Below are 18,443 nucleotides of genomic sequence, written 5' to 3'. Positions count from 1 at the left end.
TCACACAGTGTTTGTGAGAACGGTGGCCGTATCTGCCTGGACATTCGCGAACGCAGTCATCTGTGTGTCAGTGGCGACGAGACGACTGGTCCTCGAGACCAGGCAGTGAGAAGCTGGCCTTACCGCCCTGGGAGTACTTCGTTGCACCCCAACCGAGGCCGTACAGGGGTAGCTCGGCTGGTCATCTTTTGAGGCATGGGAAGCGGTCACCCAGCTCGTGTATGAGAAACGCCTGTCTCACATTTCCAAAAACTAAGACATTCTTTGTCAAGACGAAGACGACGAAGTATTTTAAGTGTTTTGGATCCATAAAGAAGGCAATGCTTGCATTCACATCCCATCAATAAGCGTAGCAGTGCTTGGTTTTGTTTTAGTTCTTTGACATGTCACTCTTCGCCACATCTGTGCTCAATCTGAGCATGGATTAATTCATGATTTGCATTTGTTTTTAGTTCATCTCTGTATTCTAGTGTCTTATCTTTCAGCCCATAAATTTAAAAACATTATAAACAGGGCGACCAGTTAGCCAGTGTATGTATGTGTCACATCCGTAATGTGCTTTCACTGCCATCATGTGTAAAAGCAGTTACTTTGCCAAGCTGCCCATAGCTTCAGTTTTCTGTGAGCACTTCATCATTGTACTTCGTATGGATGAGAAAAAAATTTTATTTGGTTACAAATCCTGAAAATGCTACAACACACAATTACAACTGATAAAACACTCCCAAACAGCACGTAAACCATTTATGAACTGATCAACTTCATGAAAAAACCAGATGTAGTATTGAAGCACAAAATTGAAATTGCAACAGAATCCCTTCAGGCCAGGGGGGGGGGGGTTCATTTGAGAACAAACAGATGCCGGCCGGTAAATTGCATCTTTGTAGTTAACAAGGACCCTGTGGGAGCATAAACGTCAAGAAAACTTTTTTGCTGGTTGCTGCCTCTGTTTTCAAAAGTATTAAAGCTCACAACACATAGCTATATCTACATAGATGTTTCGTCAAGCTCTGGTTTTTAACAAATGCAACTCCACAAGCTGTTTATTAAGTGCAATAACTTTTGAGAAATGCAGGCACCAAAGCAAGTTTAATTGAGTTTTCATTAACAAAGCATAATATGCAGGGGCTTGCTGTTGAAATCGTTAAACCCGAAACCGCTGCCGTAAAATGGAATGAGAATAACTGCTGCTGAGGTGATTAATTGCCTCCAAATCTACAGCATGTTTGTCAAGACTAACAATGCCGAGGACACAATTTGTAATAAAAAAAAAGCCCGCCACTGCTGGAAGACTAAGTAAGGAGCATAGCTGTTTGGCTTAGTGGAATTGATATGAATGAGATTAAAGCATACGGCAGGTGGTTGTTTCTAAAATGCTATTGTGGATGGCACTAAAGTCTCAACGAGAGATGTTTTTAGTTGCTGCCACAGATGGCGCTGTGAACTCGGGGTGGTAGCAGACCCCACGAAATCTCGAAACGTTTTGAGTAAGACTAAGGCTAGTGGATTATTTGAGAAAAGATAAAGCTTAGGACTACAGCACAGTAAAGCATTCATTCTTTTTAATTTAAACCAAGAGAAAACGCTAAAAACCTGTAAACAGAAGTGAGCAATGTTTATCATCAGGAGGCTGGGCTTTGTTTCTCTGCTCCTGCATCCCAGTAATACAGCCACAACACCAGCATGGAAGGAATAATAAAGCAGCATGCTTCTATGGTGATATTACACCTACAAAAGAAAACTTCTCTAACATCAGTATGTCAGTTCGCTAGCCAGTGCCACACTGCAACCACAATTCACGCACATCATTCAATGCGCTGAAACTAGTCAACTGACACCTGCACATGCCACGATTTCAGTCCCATTCATGACAGTACCAGCCTGCTACGGGTTTCATATGGAGGAGGAAAAAAAACCGAAGAATTGCTCTGTGTCGATGTACTTTGAGGGCATGTAAATTCGCATATTTTTACCCCAACATAGCAAATTAAAAACAGACAGGTTAGCTAGCAATGGTTTTTATATATAATGCTGGGAAAAGGCAACAAACTTCAACGAGCTACAGCTTCTGAAGCATGTTTACTGCTTTCGTGGAGTTTTAAACTGTGCTTTTCTTTCAATGTTATTGTGCACACCTGGCACTGAAACGATTTTTCTCTTGTGGACTTTCATATGGTGTGCAAGAACTGATCTCTGTTTAAAGGCCATGGGGCAAAGCTGGCACCTGTATGGACGTTCTCCCGTATGGGTGCGAAGGTGTTGCACCAGGTTGACCTTCTGAGCAAATTTGCTCCCACAGTCGTCACACTTGTAAGGACGCTCACCAGTGTGGGTGCGAATGTGGTGCATAAGAGCGGTCTTGAAAGCAAAGGTGCTCTCACAGTGGTCACACTTGTATGGACGCTCACCCGTGTGAGTACGAAGGTGCTCCACCAGGGTTTGCCTCACAGCAAAGCTGCTCCCACAGTGGTCACACTTGTATGGACGCTCACCCGTGTGAGTACGAAGGTGTACCACCAATGTGTACTTTACAGCAAAGCTGCTCTCACAGTGGTCACACTTGTACGGACGCTCACCCGTGTGAGTACGAAGATGCCCCACCAGGGTGGTCTTGAGAGCAAAGCTGCTCCCACAATGGTCACACTTGTAAGGACGCTCACCCGTGTGGGTGCGAAGGTGCGCGATAAGGCTCCTCCTTTGAGCAAAGTTGCTCTCACAGTGGTCACATTTGTATGGACGCTCACCAGTGTGGGTGCGAAGGTGTGCCACCAGGATTCGCTTCAGAGCAAAGCTGCTCTCACAGTGGTCACACTTGTATGGACGCTCACCCGTGTGAGTACGAAGATGCTCCACGAGGGCGGCCTTGATAGCAAAGCTCTTCCCGCAGTGGTCACACTGGAAGGGACGGCCACACGTTTGGGTGAGGTGCGAGTCTTGGGGGCTTTTCTTCATGACACTCTGACTGCAGTGGGAGGACTGGTGCAGCTGCTTACTGGTGCTTTCCCCAGGCGAGACTCTGAGCTTGGAGTCAGCTGTGATCAGGCCTGCATCAAGAAATGCAGAGTACTTTACAGCATGTTACAACCCATTTGGTGGGGTGGCCAGTAACCTGTAAGCGAAGAAGGCAATCTTACACAACATTTAGGCTAACATTTCATTTCAGGGTCAATGAGTTGTTCCTCAAAAAAAAAATTTTTGAACCAAATTTTTGGGTACATATAAATTAGCATGGAGTTGGAGGGATAATGTCTTACCTTTCGAACAATTACTCGGTATACTCTGCAGGCAACTTAAGAGTCAGAGTCACTTAGACAAAGTGCTCGTATGCCTGGCTTCATGGAAGAGACCTTGCAAGTCTGTGCAAGTTTTTCACGAATTACAGAATGTCTACGATCTTTCACTCATGACACAATACACTGCTGATGAGTGCATTCGTATTGTCTATTAAAGCTTGAACATTCATTAACTTGCATGTTGCATATAAACCTTGTGTAAACTGCTGGAGAAAACCTGCTGGACGACTGATTCCCTTTCACTAAATGTAGCCAAATGCTCAATACCTACATCTCAGCTGACCTCTCACGACCGAAAACAACATGGTGATTAGCTCATTCGCCTCTGCAGACTGCACCATCTCGGGTGTCATTTCAGAGTGTGCACGTCTGGATGTTACCATGATCAGTTTATTCTACCAACAAAGCACGAACCTCTTCAGCTGTTCTGCAAACATCATAAGCAAACAATTTTTTTCCTGTAGCCTCAAAAAAAAACACGGCTTCGCAACTAAAAATATCTGCAGGTTGATATTACCAAACTGAATTGCAATGAATAAATAACTAAAACATACACAGCAGCCTGAATGTTAAGACAGCAAATAAAAAAGCAATTACGAAAACAAAGCATCTATACTCAATCTAGCCTAATCAGGCTCAATGATCACAAAAAATAAGTTCAGAACAGAAGCAGTGACACCGCAAACCATAAGGACAAAACCAATTCTGTCAGCAGTGTCACCAATTTAATACATAGCACTAAAATAAGCATGAATCATTAATATCAAACCAAAATGAACCAGACCAGATAATATTTCCTAACAGCAAATATCAGAAGCACATGCACTACAAGCTCCTGTAGACATCAGGTAAAACAGTACAGATTAAGATTCACCTGAGAATGTCTGACAGCATAACAAAAAAGTATTACTACAGCTTTTTTACCACATCTTTCAGGTCAGCAGCTGTGCACCATAACCACTGAGACAGTGGTTCGTTTTAGCTATGATACGGTTATATTCTAGGCGTTAACAAGGCAGGGTCTGATATGTCCCATTCTGAGCACCAACACCATAGTCTGGGATCACTGGCTATGCTGCTATTTTACATCACGGACATCAAGCAGTTCAGCATGCAAAAGCTGGAAGCAGTGGTTTTGGAAGATGGTTCTTTGGGAAGCTTGTGTACTCAGTGCCTTGCCAATATTGGTTTCGATTCCTGCAAAATGAAACAGGGCAAAGTTGATTAGAATAAGAACTCTGCAAACAATGGTACTGTGTTAAAGGGGCAGTCTGCTGACTTTTATCAGCTTATTTCTTCTGCAGCAATTGAAAGCTCCTTGTCCAAATACGCAAATCTATGCTATGGCACTGCGATATGCAGCAGAACCATTTGAAACCAAATTTTTTCATTATCATAGTCTTGCCTTAACATGGCAGACGGTGTCTACAAACCCCGACATCGAGGATATGATATACATGTATAGTAACTCTGTGGACATGACTGCCGTGCCAGCCAGGTAGCAAGCAGTGACAGTAATGAGCATGACATATTGGGCGCATAAGTTTTACTAAACGTATGGATGGAAGCACTAAGCCAGTCTTAAATATACTACAATTAAATTAATACTGCTGACATCTATCATAGACACCAGTAACTGCCTCTCCTAGCAGCAGCGTAGCACCACTGGCAGCAAGTGGCAGTCTGTCTTTTTGAAAATGCTAGAAGAAATTGAAGAGGAAAAAACACAGTTAAAGATTTAACCATCATGGAACAAGCTCACGTCATCAAAAAATTAAAAGAAAAATGGCTGGGGTTCAACGTGGCTTGAACCTAGTTATTTATTTATTTATTCAAAATACCCCCAAAGGCCGTCATTTGAGGGTATTACATTGGGGGGGGGTAAGTACAAAGCATTGTTATAAGGTTAAAAATATTGCACTAAAATAAAATAGAAATCACAAAATATTAATCATAAATAGGCATTCACAGAAAGGGTCGCAACAATGCACATAACAGCAAAATTTGAAAATAAATAAATAACAGCACCGCTAGAAAAAGAAAAAGACGACACTGGAAAAAGTGCGCTGAAGTACAAAACTAACAAAACAAGTACAAAACAAAAAAGAAGACAAGGCGGAAGAAAGAACCCTGAAAAAAATACCTTTTTAGTTGTTGAAACATGAGTGCATAAGATGTTGGAATTTATTTAGATCAGATTCTGTGGCAATTTCTGATGGCAAAGCGTTCCATTCGGTTATTGTGCGTGGTAAAAAAGAATAGGCATAATGGAATGACTGGCAGTTAATGCGTTTAACTTTGTAAGGATGACCGCAACATGGAAAGATAACTGGCGGTGGGTGAAAGAATTCATCATGAAGGGAAGGATGGTGATAAAGCTTGTGGAAGAGTGATAGACGGAAATTTTTTGGCGCAGTGCTAAGTTATCTAACTCGGCTTTAGTCTTCAATGAGGTGACGCTGGTGTAACATGAATAATCAGAAAAGATGAATCGCGCAGTACGGTTTTGCAGGGCTTCGATGTTACTGATGATATAATTCTGATGAGGATCCCAAATGGCAGACGCGTACTCGAGTTACGGATGGATACGAGCGAAAGCTCTGTTAAGCAGGATACAAGCATGAATTGTGGGTCTCCTCAAGTAGGTAGCATTTTCTCTTGGAAGATTTTCCTGGCAACTTGCACTTCTCGTCTTTTCAACATCATTTATGACACCTGTGAAATGGAACAGGAAGGCAGTACGAGTGAAATGAAAATCCCAACGCCACAATCAGCATAGTTCATATGCTCCATATCCCAAACTAAATGTCAAGGTCATGTACCCAAAGGTCATAGTCATGATCACGTGGTGATACTACCATAGCATTGGCTATGCCACCAAGCAGTTAAGTTCACTTTGACCTTATGAGGCATTGAAGGTCATTGTCAATGTGGTGCCCATTGTTTCAAAACAAAGGTCAAAGTCAGGTACCCAGTGGTCGTAGTGATATGATCATATGGTCATACTACCATTGCTTGGGCCATACCACCATGCAGTTGAGTTCGGTTTGACCTTGGAAGGCATTAAAGGTCACTGCCTCATTCACATCGAAACTGAAGTTGTACCCCGAGGAGTAGAGCTATCGCTCCAAAAAAAATAAAAATTAAAACTCATTTGCTGATTCGTAAGCACATACAGGCATTCATCACGTTCCAAAAGTCCATTCTCTTGCTTAGTCAAGGCCCCGGAAGTGCTGCTCACAAATAAGTCTGCTTCCTGGAAGATAAGATAAGCCTCTATTTCCTGCACAAGTTGGTCTCTGTGGCGATACAACACAACAGAGTTGTCGAAATACAGAGTGTATGTGCAGGTTTTGCAATGTAACAGCTAGTTCAAAGTTCAGCATCTGTGCCTGTCTTTTTTCTTTCCCTGGTCCTTCATTTTAGCTGCGCTGTTTCGTTCTTTCAAGATGCAATACCAACATGCCCACCATGCTGTGCTGCTGAAATAGAGTCCAGTTTCAGGGTTCACCCTAAATACATATCACCAGGGTCAACATATTCAGATCAAAGGATACTCGATTTTACAGGATACGAGCATGAACCTGTGGGTCTCCTCAGGTAGGCAGCAGTTTCTCTTGGAAGATTCTCCTGGCAACTTGCACTCCTCGTCTTTTCAACATCATTTACGACACCTGTGAAATGGAACAGAAAAGCAGTCCAAGTTAAATGAAAATCCCAACGCCACAATCAGCATAGTTCATAGGCTCCGTGCATTTAACAGAAACAACATGAGTGCCTTGAGGGCGTGTGAAAGGGAAAATAAACAATTCGATGGAAGTACATCAAGAATTTGTCCTAGCTTGGAGCAGGCTTTTAACACACTTAACTGTTAAACCTTGAACGAATTTATGTGGTTTCTTCGCCACAAAAACCAATGCTGATATGCTCTTTCTTTCAACTTGTCGGCGCGATCATTTGGCTAAAGTACCGCTGGCTGCATCACCTACATCGAGCCCCAGAATAGAGAGCAGCACTTTAAGCACAGCATCACAGTTTCTCGGGTGTCTAGGCGCATATGAACCATGCCTTTTATGGCTACACTAGTCCTCGAGAAAGGAAACACACCACGACAATCGGAGAATTGTACTCGCTCTGCGGTTAAAGGCAAAAGAAGTAAATGGCACATCGACTGTAGTCACGTCCGCTAGAGCTGAAAGCAGCTACAGAAAGCTCACCCGCGACTTTGTCAGCAAGGCTGTCACAGAAGCACACAGAAGTAGATTCAATTTTCAGCTGGTGCGCGCGACGAATTATGCGCTTCGAATGGCAAAGTACTTCAACTCTGGTTACCCGGGCAGCTTAGACCGCGGCAAAATGATTTGTATCCGTGGCTAGACATTTGCAGAGCTTTGCTCCAACTGGTAATAGCGCGAACGGGTCGAGAACTTGACAAGCACGCGCAAAGGCATAGCACGATTTCATTACTGGCATGCTCCGGCTTGGCATGCACTGAGCTGTATGAAGCCAGACCTGCAGCATAAGCACAAAAGAAGACAGATTTGTTGAGCGACATTTGCAGTCGTGGTTTACAATGACAGCACTTTTCTCAAGTTCAGGTCTTGGTTCATATATGGTTCATGATCAGTTGGATGGATGATGGATGGATGATAATGGCTTTACCCTTTGTACCGGGCTGTAGCTTTCGCCTCCTAGCCTATACTTCCCCCATAGTTAATTTATTTTTCTTTTCCCTTTCTTTCCCTTTCGCTCTTACAATGTCTAATCTGTCTATCCTTTTCCCCTCGAAAATTCACCCCTCCCTTGATTTCCGCCACCAATCCTCCAACCTCCCCTTCGTCAATGGCACGCTTTTCCCATCCACTCGCCCGTCCTCCCCAGTAAATCCCAGCGCTATCTCTTCGGCTGTTGCTGCCCCCTCTGGGAGGGTTGGGCGGAGTTCTGCGCACTTCAGAACCAAATGCTCTATGGTCTCCATTTCCGTTTTACAAGCAGAGCACAAAATATCCACTTCTTCAAATTTGGACCTATACGTTTTTGTTCTCAGAGTCCCTGTCCTAGCCTCAAAAAGCCGTGAACTGCCCCGCGAATTATCAAATAATCGCTCTTTTTTGATGTCCTGTTTTCGTGTCCTATATATGCCTAGTAAGGTAGAAAGTTGGGCGAGTTGAATCTTATTCATGATGAAGCGCTCGTGTTGTGTCTTCACTCCTACTTTGTCCTCGTTTTTGGCGCTAAACTTCATCATGTATATATGCCTAGCGCCGATTTTTTCTGCATTCTTTCTTTCCGTCTCCTTTACCTCCGCTTTCACGTTAGTATCTTGTTGCGTCCCATCCCTCACCCGTAAATACTTCGTTCTTAACTTTCGGGTTCTATTAGTTCATATTGTGTTAATACTTTTCATGTACAGATACTTGTACACCTTTTTTGCCCACCTTGTTTCCTCCATTTGAGTTAGCCTCTGAACATACTTCAGTTTGTTGATGGATTCCCGAACCTCGAACGACACCCAACCCATATCTCCCTGGACTCCCTCATTCGGAGGGTTCCCATGGGCTCCCAAGGCTAGCCTTCCTACACTTCTTTGTCTGACCTCTAGCCCTGACTGTACTTCTGATTTCATGCACAGGACTGTATTTCCAAATGTGAGGCCCGGTACCATGATTCCCTTCCATACCCCTCTAACCACCTCATACCTATTATAGTTCCATAGTGCTCTATGCTTCATAATGTCTGAATTCCTTTTTCCTTTATCCTTCAGAATCCTCTCATGCTCTTCCAGATATCTTTTCCCTTCACTTAGCCATACACCTAGATACTTATAAGTTCTCACATGGTCTATCATAGTGTCTTGTATTTCTAGTGGGTCTCCCTTCTCATCATTATAGACCATTATCCCTGACTTCTCTCTACTGAACTGGAGTCCTAGCTTGTTGCCCTCCTCACCACGGATTTTAGCTAGTTCCTGCAGCCTATCTCGCTTGTCTGCTAGTAGAACAATATCATCCGCATACATTAGTCCAGCCAACACTTGGTTTACCTTCTGACCATCCTGCCTATAACTCACGTCAACTCCTACCCTACTCTCTTCCAACCACTTTTCCATTTGGCTCACATATACCATGAAAAGTAGAGGTGATAGTGGGCAGCCCTGCCTTAGCCCTCTCTTAATTTTAGCTGGTTTTGCAGTTTCTCCCTCCCAGGTTACTACGACCTCATTGTCTGAATACACACGTTGTAGATATTCAACCAGATTTCTATAAGCTCCATATCCCTTCAATTGGTCCCAAAGTTTTTCCTGATTCACATTGTCATATGCCCCCTTAATGTCTAAAAATGCCATCCATAGAGGCCTCCGACTTGCCTCAGCTATCCCTATACACTACGTTATGACAAATACGAGGGGGTGCCCAAAAGAAACCGGACTAAATTTTTTGGTCGGCAAAGCTTCTGTGGTACTGCGTTTTGCCACTAGGAGCGCATAGAACGAACATTCCAGAGTCAGTAAGCCGAGTGCCGCCTTTGAAGGAGGTCAGACTAGTTTAGGCAGAGTTTTAGAGTGACTACTGTTTTGTGTGAATGTCGTTTTTCCAATGGCTGATTTTCGTGAACAGCGTGCGCCGATGAAATTCTGATTTTTGCTCGGAAAAAGTTGAATGGAAACTCTTGAAATATTAAGAAAGACGTACAAGGACGATGCTATGGGGACAACTCAAGTGTTCCTGAATCGAATCCTGAATCAAAGCAACAATCATGCCAATGGAAAACTTCAAATTCACCTTGCCTCAAGAAAGCTCGTCAGGTGAAACTAAACCTCAAAACAGTGCTGATTTGTTTTTTCGACGTGAGAGGAGTGGTCCATTGAGAATTTGTTCCGCAGGGTCAGACAGTTAGCCAGGCTTTCTACATGGATGTTTTGAAAAGATTGGGCAACAGTGTGCGGAGGAAGCGGCCAGATTTGTGGCGGTCGGGTGACTGGTTTTTCCATCATGGCAATGCCCCTGCTCACACAGCCCTGTCTCTACGACAATTTTGGACCAAAAATGGCATGACCCCTATTCCTCAACCCTCATACTCTCCCGACCTTGCCCCGTGCTACTTTCTTTGTTTCCTAGAATGAAAAAATAGGTGAATGGAAAGTGTTTCGCTGATGTTGCTGAGGTGAAGAAAAAAACGACGGAGGCACTGTCAAGCATCACAAAAGATGAATTTAAACAATGTTTTGAAAAATGGAATGAAAGATTTGACAAGCGTATCATTGCAAGTGGGGAATACTTTGAAGGAGATTGAAGGTCTGTGCTTAAAATGTGAACAAATAAGTTCAAACAAAAATAAGTCCGGTTACTTTTGGGTACCCCCTCGTAGATTGTCCTCCAACCGCCTGTCCTTTTGGAAACCATTCTGCAACTCTCCCAAGATCTCCTCACGCTCTGCCCATTCTTCCATTCTCATTTTCACCATCTGCATTGCTGGCCTGTAAATAACTGATGTGACCGTAATTGTTTGGTAGGATTTAATATTGTCCCGGTTTCCCTTGCCTTTGTATATTAGTCTCATCCTGCTCACTTTCCAGTCTTTTGGAACATCTCCTCCCTCTACTACTCTTTCAATGATCTGTCATAATTTCAGTTTGCTTTTTTTGCCTAGTATGGTAATTAATCTCATAGGTATGCCGTCTGGTCCTGTCACTGTTCCGATGGGACCCTTGCCTTCTATTCTGTCCCAGTCCTCTGCTGTCCTCTCCCTAGGCTCTTCCTCCCCTGCCCCATTGCTGTCCCTGCTCTCCCCCAGTCCATCCGCCACAGGCTCTGCAAATGCTGCTTCGATTGTTTGTCTGATAAATACTTGTGCTTCCTCTCCCTCTACCCTTTTTCTATCCTGTGTGGTCAGAGTGTGTTGGATGCCCTCTGTCCTCTTCCCTTGTAGCCTTATGTGCTCACAAAACCTCTTTGCAGCATTCCTATCTTTCTTATTTACCTCCATCATCCACTGGACTCCTGCCTTTCCTATTTTGGCTTGGACTAATGCCGCTGCCTCCCTTTTGCTCTCAAGGTATTCATTCCATTTTGCATCCACTTCATCCGGTGGGGCCCCTTTTTTCTTTGCAAATCTGTGTTCCCTGGATGCCTCCTGTCGTCGCGCTATGGCTGCCTTCACTTTCCTGTCCCAGCAGCTTTTTGGTGTGTGTCTTCCCTTTCTTCTTCCCTTTTTCTTTGGCCCTTCTCTAACCCCCCTTGAAAAACCCCCACTAGGGCATCATATGTCCACTCCCTATCCGGTTGCCTGGACACTATGTCTTCAATGTGTCCAGACACTTCCTGCAGTTGTGCAGCAGTGAGGTTATGTTTGCTTTCCCTCCCTTGAGTTCCTACCGCTGGTATTGCGCTACCAAATGTAATTTTGATTCTTCTGTGGTCGCTTCCCAGGCTTTTCATACCTTCTTCATCAATTTTCATGTCCCCTAACCTGTCATACAGTTTGTGTGACATTAGGCAATAGTCAGTAGTTGAGTGCGAATTATTTCTTGCCCATGTTACTTTCCCGTCACATTTTATTTCCGTATTAACCATTACTAGATCATGGGCATCGCAGAATTCTCCTAACATCTTCCTCGTTGCATATGTAGCTCCGTCAAAGTATTCCAAGTGAGCGTTCATATCTCCCAAGATGATTATTTCCTGATGCAAGCCTAAGTCCCTGATGTCTTTAGACATACATTCGAAATGCCCTTTATTCTCCTCACTCGACTCACTCCCTGTTTTAAGGTATACAAACCCTATTATTGTTCTTAGACCCCCCCACTATGCCCTGAGCCATAGATGCTCTCTGCAATTCTCTCTTACTCTCTTCCCAATCTTGCCCCTAGGCCTCCACCTTTACGGTTTTCTGTTACACCCTATCCAAGTGTAACCTGCAATGTGTGGCGGTTCTTCCATGTCTCTCAGGTGAGTTTCCGCAACCCCATATACCCCAATGTTTTCAGATTTTAGTTCTTCTATTTCATCCCATTGAATTCGACTTCTTCCCCCTTGCATGTTAATGAACCCAACACTGAGAGGTTGCTTCCTTTTCGTTCGCCGTGCCCTTGTCCTGCCCCCCCTCCTTTCACATTTGCTGCCTACTCCTTGGTCTGCAGGGGTTTCCTGCGTGCCTGTAAAAAAGCAAGTGCCCTACGACCTATCCTCTTCCCAACCTGCCATCCCGCTGGTTCGGCGTAATGGATGCCATCCGGGCAGAATGGGAGAAAGTTCCTGTCTCCATAAATCACCCGGTTTACATCCATCACGTCGCACCTGAGGGTCTTTCCCAGCTCTCTGATTGCTGCGTTGGCCCTCATAACCTGGTCTGCAATGTACGGGCCCCGTCCCCAAATCTCCGGGACTGTGCGCAGAGCACTGCCTCGGAGGTCGCCCTAAGTTTTTCTACCCCTGCCTGTATTTGTCTTCCCAGGTACTTCCCTTTCTCCTGCAATACGTCATTGACCCCTGCGTGGAGAACCACGAGGTTGTCACCTTCCATGTTCTCCCACAGCTTAGCTTTGGCCCGCTCTGCCACCTCTCTAAAGCACCCACCCGAAATGCTCTCAACCTGCATCTGCTCACTGTAATTGACTGTTTTAAGTAGTGCTTGCTTTACCCTATGTACGTTTGAGCTACCCACTACCCAAACCTTCCTACCACTGCCTGGTTTTGCTCGGTCTACACCTTGCTCCTTTTGCTTATCTGGTCTTGGAGCCTGGGACCCCTCCACAGTACTTCTGTTCTCTGCCTTCTCCGGCTGCTCCCCTCTCTTCGGCGCGCTCCACACTGACGCGTCTGCCCCCCAGTCTGTTATGCCGGCTGGCCGTCCTGCCTTCCTCTGCTCTGCCTCCAACCTTTCCGACTCTCGTTCTCAGCTCCACAGCCTGCTTTGCCAATTTGGCTTTTCTCTCTTTCCTCGCTCAATTCTCGCTCTCCCTCCAATCTTTCTGCCTCTCTCGTTCTCAGCTCCTCAACCTGCCTTTCCAATTGGGCTCTTTTCTCTCTTTCCTCGCTCAATTCTCGCTCGAGGGACGCTACCCTGCTGCTCCATACCCTCTCGACTCTAGTCTCGGATTCCGCACGCCTCTCCCTTTCCTCGCTTAATTCCAGGCTTATCTTATCCAATTCGCTCGCCAGTTGTTTTTGCAACTTCGCGACTGTTCCACACAAGTTGCACACAAAGCCTCCCCCTCCGCCTCCGTCACATTTTCGAACCGCGTTTCGTCCATGTAGCACCATCTTTTGCATGACTCGCATTGGACGAGGTCTTCTCCTTCCTCCTTGGCTTTTTTTGCCGGACGCCCCATGTTAGCCCTGAACGAAGGGCCCTGCCCCGCCAATGTACCGTATTGTGCGTTTTTATCGTAAAGATTTTCAAAATTTTTCTTACCTCAACCGCTGGCTCGTTTGCGCTGAAACTGCACACAGAGCTTGCGTATTATGGTAACTTTTGTATCGTAGCAAGTTTTACAATGGTACTTACTTAGTTGAGCCGTGCATGATGCAAAAGCGCAATCGTCTGCGTCGAGATCGGCGAGCCGAAGCTCAAAACACCGAGTTTTTGCTGAATGGCGGCAGTAGCGCCATCTGTCTTCCACAATGAAATTAAACAAGAAAAACACAACTCAGGACATCGCGACGTCGTCCTCCGACGCTTTAGGAGACCCACGAAAGCAGACGATATAAGCTGAATTGGATAGTCATTGGACGAAAAAAAGAAGACGTAAAACAATATACTTTTAATGGCACAGCCGCGTTAAAATAGTTGTTTCTGTCATTTTTTCCGCTCAGTTGGCCGAAGCGCTTAACCCCGCGCTCCTTGCAACGCTCGCCTTGGCGGCTTGTGACGCTTTCCACTGCAGAAGACAGATGGCGCTACTGCCGCCATTCAGCAAAAACTCGGTGTTTTGAGCTTCGGCTCGCCGATCTCGACGCAGACGATTACGCTTTTTTATCATGCACGGCTCAACTAAGTAAGTACCGTTGTAAAACTTGCTACGATACAAAAGTTACCATAATACGCAAGCTATGTGTGCAGTTTCACCGCAAACGAGCCAGCGGTTGAGGTAAGAAAAATTTTGAAAGTCTTTACGATAAAAACGCACAATACGGTATGCTGTCTACATGCCCCAGATCAAAACACACTCAAAAAGAGAAGCTACACCAGTCAGAACAGTAACCTGCACATCCAAGACCAGATTGCACACACAAAAAAGAAAAAAAGGCAGAAAAGATCGAAAAACTTCTTACATAAAGGCCTAGCACATGGTTCACGCTAACCCTACATGGGCCCAACGCTAACTTCAACTCCCTGAAACCTACTTCCTATTCTGCTTCCCTAGTCATGCCACCTGTTTAAATCTGCCGCCGCTTTCTAGTCCATAATCAACCCAAACAAAACAAAACAAAACAAAACATAGATGGTACTTAGCCTGCGAATGGATCGATGCTGCGACGAACGATGGTGATGCTGCGACGAACAATGCGACTATCAGTTCTTGTTTTGTTGATGTTCACCGCGATGCAGCTTTCCATGCCAGCATCCCAGCCATGATCCATCATTTTCCAGTGCGCTCACTATGATCCAACTCTGCTTTAGTTGTAACCGTTGTGATTCAACCAGTTAAATGGAAACTGGCAGCCAGCTTGGAGATTTCACGGGCCGAATATGTGAAACACAAGAAAACTATATTAAAAATGCATTGGGTGGTTTTGTTTTCCCTACGGCGCCTTCGCCGGTGGCTTAGCGCGTTCTTAAAAACTTGCGGTATTTATGAGCGCAGGGAAAGCGTCAGATATTGTTGTGCGCACGGATCGGACTGTGCAACACGTCGCTGTCACGTGGTCGCAAACTTTACTTGCCTTCAATACTCTTCCGCTGAAACGAATCTGGCAGAGCTCAATACGTACCATGAGCTCTTCCACTGAAACGAATCTGGCAGAGCTACGTACCATGAGCATTTGGAAAATTGTTCTTCCTGAGTTTAGCAGCAAGTATAGCACAGAGAATTCATTGATTGTAAAACATTTTACCGTATTTTTCGGTGTATAAGATGCACCCTTGTATAAGACGCACCTGCCATATATGCGGGCTGTCTTTGAAAAAATTGGTATATAAGACGCACCCGTGTATAAGACGCAACCCAATTTACCCAGTTAGGCTAGCGAGACTTAATTAAACATGCTTGCGTGACCATCGTGAAATGCACCGTACCTGTGAGTTCTTAAGCAACGCTAAGTGATCGATAAGGCAACACTCATGCCATACCCACCCACGTTTTAGCAAAAAAAACGAAAGAACTCTCCTTACGTCCATAACAACATTTTATTTTTACTTAAAACCTTCGAAGTCTTCATCTTCGGATGCACTATCAAAAAGTTTGCCCGTTCCTAGAGGCAATGCAGCTGAAACATTCTCTTTGCACTACGTACACGGAGCAAACAAAGTTGCAAAGGGAAACTAAAAAAAAAATGCCGGCGTGTCTTCACAATGGCGAAAAGCGCGATTGTCGCTATCTTTTGGCATTTCACATTACTTTTGCTTGGGGCCTCCGAAACGGCTGCTTGTTTATGATCCCGGAAGTCATCATCCCCGCCGTTTCATGATAAAGTTCACCTAAAAAAGTTGCGCATGGCAGTCCCCATATTATAGGCGTGTTACAACTGCGTTATTCGTAGTGATATTTTTCCGGTGAAAAAAGCTTGAACATGAACCTGAGTAATTTCTGAACTCGCAAAAAAAAAGCTGAAAAAATTCGCATATAAGACGCACCCTTGTATAGGACGCACCAGAAAGATTTTTGAAAAAAAGCCGCGCCTTATACACCGGAAAATACGGTATTCGCCGGGAAGAGCTTGGCAAGAGGTCGCGTTAAGTGGTCGAGAGTACATAGCCCTCGACGACTGTCAGCCCACTCCACCGCCAAAACTTGCGTTCTGGGATCAGAGCTAGCCAGCACGGTCTCCCACCGCTCGAGAGAAGGAGCTGTAACTAGATCACCCGGAGGTGGCGTTGCTTTAAAACGAGTATTTGATGTTGCCGCCACATACAGTATTTGTAAAATTCAGGCACTAAATTCTGCGAATCACCTCACGAAAGCAAACACCACGAGAATCAGAGAATCGTTTTTCGATTATAAAAATTTGCTGTGGCTTAGCTTGGTTAAGCCTGGTGGCCATGGAGGAAGGAAAGAACTAAGGAGAGGCCCTGACGTCACTGTTTGTGAAGCCGCCCCGCAACCGGAAGTTGGCTCGGCTCTCCTCACTATCTTTTTCTCCACCGAGCTAGGTATCAAAGAAACCGCGCCGCTCGCCGCTACACTCCTACAAGTTGGTATATTAGCTCTATGCTCCTACACCTCCCTTCCCGCAAACACTCACCTAGACACAGACCAGCGCACAGGTGCGCTGAACCTTCTCCGACGCCAGGCAAAGGAAGACGACATTGCGCGTCGCTTATAGCTCTGCTCACCATCCTCCTCGGGCTACCGTACAGCCGCCGTGTGGCCTTCGAAACGCAGCTCAGCATCGCCGAGAGCGGCTTCATGTTTCTGTGCTGTTTGGTGAGGTGCGAAAGTTCGCTGATCAAAACAATCAACGCTTCTTCGCGTGTCGAAGCGCGGTTCCGGAGTGCCACGAGATTCATTTCAATGCATCGATCGCTCCGCGTAACGACACCAAGTTTGATGAACAAAATATCAAATGAGCGGTTATTTGCTGCATTCAAAAGCAATCTTAGATGCGTGCGTAACGTCACGACGCCAGGCATGTAGGCTTTAACACGCAAGGCCGAACACACCGTGCCGAAAGCCCGTCCACCGCCACCGAGAAACACTCGGGCCCCTAGCAACAACGACGCTAACGACGCCGTACACCGTTGCTAGTGGCCCGAGTTTTCTTAGCAACTAGAGGGAAAGCTGGCAAGCCGTCTATGGGAGTTTGCATGGAGACACCACGTGACCACCTCAGCCACCATGGGCGCTCAAAGCATCATGGGGCGGTGAGCTACTTGTTGCGGAACTGTAACTTTTGGCCAAAAAATAATAAAAAAACAAAGCTGTTTGATAGCTACAAACGTCCTAACATTCAATATCTTGCCTAATAATTGCAACAACCGAGCAGAAAAGCATTTAAGTGCAAAGTTTGCCTAAAATAAGAGATGACTAGCTTTCCTATTGGCCAAGTGATGAACACTAAAAAAACTAATATTTCGTAATTAACAGGCGCACTTTTAAAAGTAAATATGTTTTCAAAAAAAATGTTGTTGTTTAGATACTTTAAGAGGTTTTTTAATGGCATTTCGGAAGAGTAAAACCTTTTATTGGCGTCGTGTGTCGTCGCGTCTTCACTACTATGGCTTTTGCACACTGCGTTCGCGCGAAAGTCGTCTGCGCACACACGAACTACGTTTTCGGAATGAAACGCCTTAGTACTGCCACTCTGTGTTCCCGAAAAACTACGACTGTTCCGCAACAAGTAGCTCACCGCCCCATGATGCTTTGAGCGTCCATGTTGGCTGAAGTGCAGCGCCGCCAGCTTTCCCTCTAGGTAGTAGTAAGAAACTCTATGGCAACAACGACAACGTTGCTAATGGCCCGACTTTTTAAGCCTAAATTTTGACGTCACTTCCGCCACATTCTTTCCAATGCATTAGGAATACGAAGGGCCTCTCCTGCCGGTGGCCTTGATGATGATGATGATATTGTGGCATTGCCCTTTGTAGCGGGCGGGCACAGAATTTGTGTCCTAGCCGAAGAAAAAAAGAAAGAAAAGAAAAAAAATAACGAAGAGAAAAAAACAGAACGAAGCACACGCAACCAGAAGTCACAACGTATGTGCACCGCGACTACGTCTGTGTCGGTTCAGTTCGCGGAATAGTACACCGCCGCGTCATCTGCCACCATCGTTGTAGCCGGGCCTTCGTGGATATTAGCTCTATGCTTCGTGGTGGACACGGCTTTTGTTGGTGTGCGCCTATTAGCACCGCGCTCTCCCTCCTGTTCCCCTTCGCCTGCTTCAAATCCCAGCGCCCGCGGGAAGGTGGCGCCATCTGCCTGTGGAGGGGACAACCCGTCGCAGTGAAGCACCAAGTGCTCCGGGAGCTCCATATTGGTTACGTCGAGGAGCG

The 18,443-nt window shown here is 45.4% G+C and overlaps 1 pseudogene across 1 annotated transcript; it reads right to left on the bottom strand.

Moving 5' to 3' along the window:
• Positions 1 to 739: 739 nt before the first annotated feature.
• On the bottom strand, positions 740 to 7,939 carry LOC149366426 (uncharacterized; annotated as a pseudogene). Its single transcript, XR_016283851.1, has 2 exons — positions 6,470 to 7,939; positions 740 to 6,008 (listed from the first exon to the last, which is right to left on the bottom strand). The product of XR_016283851.1 is annotated as an uncharacterized LOC149366426 (transcript).
• Positions 7,940 to 18,443: the final 10,504 nt, after the last annotated feature.

This window comes from Amblyomma mixtum, chromosome 1 (genome assembly GCF_055824585.1).
Source record: "Amblyomma mixtum isolate Tamu chromosome 1, ASM5582458v1, whole genome shotgun sequence".
NCBI lineage: Eukaryota > Metazoa > Arthropoda > Arachnida > Ixodida > Ixodidae > Amblyomma > Amblyomma mixtum.
Note: the sequence above shows the minus strand (reverse complement) of the source record. Positions and strands in the feature narration are given on the sequence as shown.